The sequence below is a fragment of the Theropithecus gelada genome, chromosome 16, assembly GCF_003255815.1.
Source record: "Theropithecus gelada isolate Dixy chromosome 16, Tgel_1.0, whole genome shotgun sequence".
Taxonomy (NCBI): Eukaryota; Metazoa; Chordata; class Mammalia; order Primates; family Cercopithecidae; genus Theropithecus; species Theropithecus gelada.
In genome coordinates this window covers 12,040,429-12,047,157 of record NC_037684.1, presented here as the reverse complement: position 1 = coordinate 12,047,157, position 6,729 = coordinate 12,040,429, and the positions used below count along the sequence as shown (strand labels likewise).

Genomic DNA, 6,729 nt, shown 5'->3' with positions numbered 1-6,729 from the left:
GATTAGGCAATGACCAGTTTTTTAGTATGGTTGGAGACCAAATTTCAAGAAATAGGCTGGGCATGGTGGCTCATACCTGTAATCCCAGCACTTTGAGAGGCTGAGGTGGGAGGATCACTTGAGCTCAGAAGTTCAAGGCCAGCCAGGAGAACACATCGACATGCCATCTCTATTTAAAAAAAAAAAAAAACAACAACCCAAATTTCAAGAAATAGGGGAGTGACATCAGAGGTAGGGTGGGAATAAGGAAAGAGGCTGAAGAGTAGGTTTAGATTAGATTGTGAAGGGCTGTGACAGCCATATCATGAAATATACACTTTATGATTTGGGCAATGATGAATCATCAGAAGTTTTCAATCAGGGAAGTAAAATGGTATATTTATACCTTATAAACATACCCTGGCATCAATAACTATGTAACGGTGAGCCAATATCCCATCTTTGTAGCTACATACTTCAAGGAATATGGTTTAATATGTATAACCATTGGCAACAGGGGTCTGGCCTGACTTCCTTATCTACCAAGTGGACCAGCAGATCAACAATGAAGTACGGGCCGGGTGTGGTGGCTCATGCCTGTAATCCCAGCACTTTGGGAAGCCGAGGTGGGTGGATCACCCGAAGTCAAGACTTTGAGACCAGCCTGGCCAACATGGTGAAACCCCATCTCTACTAAAAATATAAAAATTAGCCGGGCATGGCCGGGCGCGGTTGCTCAAGCCTGTAATCCCAGCACTTTGGGAGGCCGAGATGGGTGGATCACGAGGTCAGGAGATCGAGACCATCCTGGCTAACATGGTGAAACCCCGTCTCTACTAAAAAATTCAAAAAACTAGCCGGGCAAGGTGGTGGGCGCCTGTAGTCCTAGCTACTCGGGAGGCTGAGGCAGGAGAGTGGCGTGAACCTGGGAGGCGGAGCTTGCAGTGAGCTGAGATCCGGCCACTGCACTCCAGCCTGGGCGAGAGAGCGAGACTCCGTCTCAAAAAAAAAAAAAAAAAATTAGCCGGGCATGGTGGCACTTGTCTGTAATTCCAGCTACTTGGGAGGCTGAGGCACGAGAATCACTTGAACCCAGGAGGCGAAAGTTGCAGTGAGCCAAGATTGCACCACTGCACTCCAGCCTGGGTGACAGAGCCAGACTCCCTCTCAAACAAACAAACACCAAAAAAACAGTGACGTAGACATGAACCCTTTCAGTCCCCAATCAATTCTTTTTCAAACCATGTCTGAGCAACAGGGTATATTTCTAAAGTGAGATTTAGCTACTGTTTTTGGAAACCAGACTCATCAGGCCAAATAAAAATTGGGGCTAGCCGGGCACAGTGGCTCATGCCTGTAATCCTAGCACTTTGGGAGGCCAAGGCGGGCGGATCATGAGGTCAGGAGTTTGAGACCAACCTGGTCAACATGGTGAAACCCTGTCTCTACTAAAAATACAAAAATTAACCGGGCGTGGTGGCACATGCCGATAATCCCAGCTACTCGGGAGGCTGAGGCAGAAGAATTGCTTGAACCCGGGAGGTGGAGGTTTCAGTGAGCTGAGATCATGCCACTGCACTCCAGCCTGGGTGACAGAGTGAGACTCTGTCTCAAAAAAATAAAAAGAAAGAAAAATTATTGGCCGGGAGCAGTAGCTCATGTCTGTAATCCCAGCACTTTGGGAGGCCGAGGCAGGCAAATCACGAGGTCAGGAGTTTGAGACCAGCCTGACCAGCATGGTGAAACCCTGTCTCTATTAAAAATACAAAAATTAGCCAGGTGTGGTGACATGCATCTGTAATCCCTGCTACTCAGGAGGCTGAGGCAGGAGAATCGCTTGAACCTGGGAAGTGGAGGTTGCAGTGAGCCAAGACTGTGCCACTACACTGCAGCCTGGGCAACAGAGTGAGACTCCCATCTCAAAAAAAAAAAAAAGGCCGGGTGCAATGGCTCACGCCTGTAATCCCAGCAGTTTGGGAGGCCGAGGTGGGCAGATGACCTGAGGTCAGGAGTTTGAGACCAGCCTGGCCAACATGGAGAAACCCTGTCTCTACTAAAAAATACAAAATTAGCCAGGCATGGTGACACATGCCAGTAATCCCAGCTATTCAAGAGGCTGAGGCAGGAGAGTGGCTTGAACCCAGGAGGCGGAGGTTGCGGTGAGCCAAGATCGTGCCATTGCACTCCAGCCTGGGCAAAAAGAGCAAAACTCCGTCTCAAAAAAAAAAAAAAAAAGGCCGGGTGCGGTGGCTCAAGCCTGTAATCCCAGCACTTTGGGAGGCTGAGACGGGCGGATCATGAGGTCAGGAGATCGAGACCATCCTGGCTAACACGGTGAAACCCCGTCTCTACTAAAAAATACAAAAAACTAGCCGGGCGAGGTGTTGGGCGCCTGTAGTCCCAGCTACTCGGGAGGCTGAGGCAGGAGAATGGCGTGAACCCGGGAGGCGGAGCTTGCAGTGAGCTGAGATCCGGCCACTGCACTCTAGCCTGGGCGGCAGAGCGAGACTCTGTCTCCAACAAAAAAAAAAAAAAAAAAATTGAAAATAATCAAATATGGGACTTTAACTTATAAGAAGAAGGAAATTGCATTTTGTTTTTACTGATTTATCTGCAAGAATGCATGATTGTGTGGGTCATAAGATCTGGAGTCACACTGGAAGTAAGATGCCCAATTGTAACCTCAGACCTAAGGTAAGCTACAATTCAGGAGTACTAGAGTCTTGTGCATATTAACAGAACTGTATGTCAGTTCCCATTTGACCATTTTAAAAATATGTATTCTTCATTAATCAGAACTGGAGTGAAAGTGAGGAAAGGAGCATCCAAAGTCTCCAACAACATTATTCACGAAGGTGTACATCGGTATGACTTTTTTTTTTTTTTCAGGGAAATTTTGTGATATTCATCAAATCTTTAAATGTACATACTCTCTCAGTAATTTCTTTCTTTCTTTCTTTTTTGAGATAGAGTCTCGTTCTTTCACCCAGGCTTGAATGCAGTGGCGCGATCTCTGCTCACTGCAACCTCCGCCTCCTGGGTTCAAGTGATTCTCCTCCTCAGCCTCCCGAGTAGCTGCAACTACAGGTGTGCACCATCATGCCTGGCTAATTTTTGTATTTTTAGTGGAGATGGGTTTTCACTGTGTTGGCCAGGCTGGTCTCAAACTCCTGACCTCAAATGATCCGCCTGCCTCAGCCTCCCAAAGTGCTGGGATTACAGGTATGAGCCACCGTGCCCAGCCCTCTCAGTAATTTCATCTCTAGGATGTTGGGACTACAGGTGTGCACCACCATGCTCGGCTAATTTTTGTATTTTTAGTAGAGACAGGGTTTCACCATGTTGGCCAGGATGGTCTCGATCTTTTGACCTCGTGATCCGCCCACCTTGGTCTCCCAAAGTGCTGGGATTACAGGCGTGAGCCACCGCGCCTAGTCTAATTTTTATATTTTTAATAGAGATGGGGTTTCACCATGCTGGGCAGGCTGGTCTCGAACTCCTGACCTCAGGTGATCCACCCGCCTTGGCCTCCCAAAGTGCTGGGATTACAGGCATGAGCCACTGCGCTGGGCCGTCCGAACACATGTTCGTCTTAGGCCATAGGGTCATTCTCAGGGTATGCTTAAATTATTGCTGTTAGGCACATCTGCCATACAGCAGCCTCCAAGATGGCCTCCAGTGATCCCTGCCTCCTGGTGTTTACCCTTTTGTAGTCCCCTCTCATATTGTACCAGATTTGCTCTGTGTGACTACCAGAAAATTGCAACAGTAATGGTATGTCCCTTCAAAGGCAAGTGTATAGAAAGACCTTGTGGCTTTTGCCTTGCTGTCTCTTGGATCAGTCACTAGCTGCTATGGTGTGAAGCAGCCCTATGGAGAGGTACTTGTAGTGAGGAACTGAGGCCCTCAGCCAAGAGCCAACAAGAAACTGAGGCCTCCTGCTAACAGTCATGTGAGTGAGCCATCCTGAAGGTGGATTCTCTAGCCCCAGTCAAGTCTTAACAGATTGTAGTGAGCCTAGATCTCACCACTGCACTCCAGCCTCCGTCTCAAAAAAAAAGAAGAATGTGTGTTCGGAACTCTGAGCTAAAGAATCTCAATTGCTCAATTAAAGTTCAATTGCTGATCGGTTCACTCCTGGAACCTTCACTAACCAGATCCAGGCAGCCTTCTGGGAGCCACAGCTTCTGGTGGTTATTGATTCCAACGATGACCACCAGCCTGTCACAGAGGCAACTTACGTTAATCTATCTACCATCGCTCTGTGCAACACAGATTCTCCTCTGTGCTATGGGGACATTGCCATCCCATGCAACAACAAAGGATTTAACTTATGGGTTTGATATGATGGATGCTGGTTTGGGAACTTCTGTGCATGCATGGCACCATCTCCTGTGAACACTCATGGGAGCTCAGGCCTGATCTCTGCTTCTACAGAGATCCTAAAGAGGTTGAAAAGGAAGGCCAGGTGCAGTGATTCATGCCTGTAATCCCAGCACTTTGGGAGGCCAAGGTGGGTGAATCACCTGAGGTCAGGAGTTCAAAACCAGCCTGGCCAACATGGTGAAACCCAGTCTCCACTAAAAATACAAAAATTAGCTGGGCGTGGTGGCACGTGCCTGCAGTCCCAGCTACTTGGGAGGCTGAGGCAGGAGAATCGAACCCAGAAGGCGGAGGCTGCAGTGAGCTGAGACAGCACCATTGCACTGTAGCTTGGGCAACAGAGTGAGACTCTGTCTCAAAAAAAAAAAAAAAAAAAAAAGATGAAAAGGAAGAGCAGGCTGTTGCTGAAAAAAATCTGTGACCAAGGAGGAATTTCAGGGTAAGTGGACGGCTCTGGCTCCTGAGTTCACTGCTCCTCCGCCTGAGGGTGCAGACTGATCTGAAGGTGGCAGGTGCCCTCTGTGCCTATTCAGCAATTCCTTACTGAAGACTGGAGAGCTCAGCCTGCCACAGAAGCCTGGTCTGCAGCTCCCACTGCTCAGGCCACTTGAATGGGTAGGAACAACCACCAAGTTGTCTTACAGGCTCATAAGCCACATGGAAATAAGTTTGACAGAAAATAAACATGTTTCTTAAAACAAAAACAAACAAACAAACAAAAGGAACCTGGGAGTTGCCAATCAGGAGATTCATTCCTTACCTATGAGGAACATAGGAAGCCCCATCTCATCCCATGGAATGCGGGCCATACAGGGGATCGAGGCCCTTTGTTTTGGGTTAAATCAAGGTTGCCAGGTGGAGGTTGCTAGGGTGAGAATGCTAAGTGAAAATGCTATATAACCAGTATGCTTTTCTTTTTTTTTTTTTTTTTTTTTTTAGTTGGGGTTTTGCTTTTGCCCCGGCTGGGGTGCAGTGGCACAATCTCAGCTCACTGAAACCTCCACCTCCCAGGTTCAAGCAATTCTCCTGCCTCAGCCTCCCAAGTAGCTGGGATTACAGGCACGCACCACCATGCCCAGCTAATTTTTGAATTTTTAATAGAGACGGGGTTTCGCCATGATGGCCAAGCTGGTTTCCAACTCCTGACCTCAAGTGATCCACTTGCCTTGGCCTCCCAAAGTGCTAGGAGTACAGGTGTGAGCCACCGCGCCCAGCCAGTATGCTTTTTATAAGCAAATGCAGTTCTCCTGTCCAGCCTGCTACCACAGGATTGCCCTGTATGTAAGTCTCCTCAGTAAACCCTATGTCTCAGCCTGGGAAACATAGTGAGGCCTCATCTCTATAATTTTTTTTTTTTTTTTTAATTAGCCAGAACTAATGCCTGTAGTCCCAGCTTCTCAGGAGTCTGAGGCAGGAGGATTGCTTGTGTCCAGGTGGCTGAGACTGCAGTGAGCCATGAATACACTACTGTATTCCAGCCTGGGTGACAGAGTGAGACCCCATCTCAAAAAGTAAATAAATTAATTAAATAAACCGTATGTCTCATTCACTGGCTCTGCATCTCGTCTTCAGCCTCTCAAACATGGTGCCATTCCTGTTGAAGTCAATAGGGGTCCAGCATGACAGCTACCTACCAACATAACATTTTGGTTGCCTCTAGGGAGGGGAGATAGATGGTTTGTGCCTGGCAGGAAAGGAAGATTTTCACTGTGTATGTTTTTGTACTTTTTGAATTTTGAACCCTGTTAAATGTATTAGTTAGCAAAGAAAAACCAGTTCCCCATAATTTAGGCTGCCGATTGTGAAATTTAACCTGTCATCAGAATCACCTGAAAGGCTTGTTAAACCACAGGTTGCTGAGCCCAGCTATCTGAGTTTCTGATTCAGTAAGTAGGTCTGGGGTGGAACCTGAGAATTTGTATTTCTAACAAGTTTTAGGGTGATGCTGATCCTGCTGCTCCAGGGACCACATTTTGGGAACCACTGACTTAGACCTGCTTGTCCAATATGGTAGCCACATGTGGCTATTAAGAACTTCAAATGTGTCTAGTTCAAAGTAAGATGTGCTGTAAGTATAAAACATACACCGGATTTTAAAGACTTAGTACAAAAAAAAATGCAAAATATCTCTTTAATAAATTTTATATTGATTTATGTTTTAAAATGTTTTAGATATATTGGGTTAACAAAAAATATGTTATTAAAAAAATTTCACCTTGGAAGAGGAGGAAGTAAAAAAAAAGAAAAAAATTCACCTGTTTCTTTTTACTTGCTAATTACTAGAAAATTTCAACTTATATGGTTCATATTATATTTCTGTTAGACAGTGCAGACTTAGACAATTCTTTCTTCTCTCCTGTTTCTGTG

The 6,729-nt window shown here is 46.4% G+C and overlaps 1 pseudogene; it reads left to right on the top strand.

The window, feature by feature from the left end:
• Positions 1–2,602: 2,602 nt before the first annotated feature.
• Positions 2,603–4,973, top strand: LOC112609292 (annotated as a pseudogene).
• The last annotated feature ends 1,756 nt before the right edge of the window (positions 4,974–6,729 follow it).